The sequence below is a fragment of the Buceros rhinoceros genome, unplaced genomic scaffold (genome assembly GCF_000710305.1).
Source record: "Buceros rhinoceros silvestris isolate BGI_N320 unplaced genomic scaffold, ASM71030v1 scaffold19822, whole genome shotgun sequence".
Classification (NCBI taxonomy): domain Eukaryota; kingdom Metazoa; phylum Chordata; class Aves; order Bucerotiformes; family Bucerotidae; genus Buceros; species Buceros rhinoceros.
Genome location: NW_010400919.1, coordinates 1 through 473, shown reverse-complemented (window position 1 = coordinate 473; position 473 = coordinate 1).

The window sequence follows — 473 nt, the reverse complement described above, 5'->3', positions numbered from 1 at the left end:
TCTGGGCTGTGAGCTCACCCTGCGGCCCATGTTGTTTTTCATCCACCACCACTCCCAAGTCCTCTGCAGGGCTGCTCTCAATCCACTCGTTGCCTGGCCTGTATTTGTTCTTGGAGTAATGACTATAACGTAATGAGTAAAACAGTTCCATTCCTTCCTAATCAAAAAGTCTGAGTGGGGAACTACCTCCACACTTATCTCCCACCAGCACAGCACCCTTGAAGGAAAAAAAACCAAACCAGCTTGAGTGATGCTCGGACTCATCTCTTGCAAAACAAAGGTGACGCTGGTGGAAGAAAAAAGGAATTTGAAAATTACAGATTCATTACAAAACCTATCGTTTAGATGGCAGTTCAAGAGAAGCACCCACAGCAGGCTGCGTCAGTCCCCTGCAACCAGCTAGGGGACACCGGGGACAGTGCCCTCCCCTTGCCGGGAGGCTCCTGCCCTTCCCCCCTCCCCATGCCCTGGGC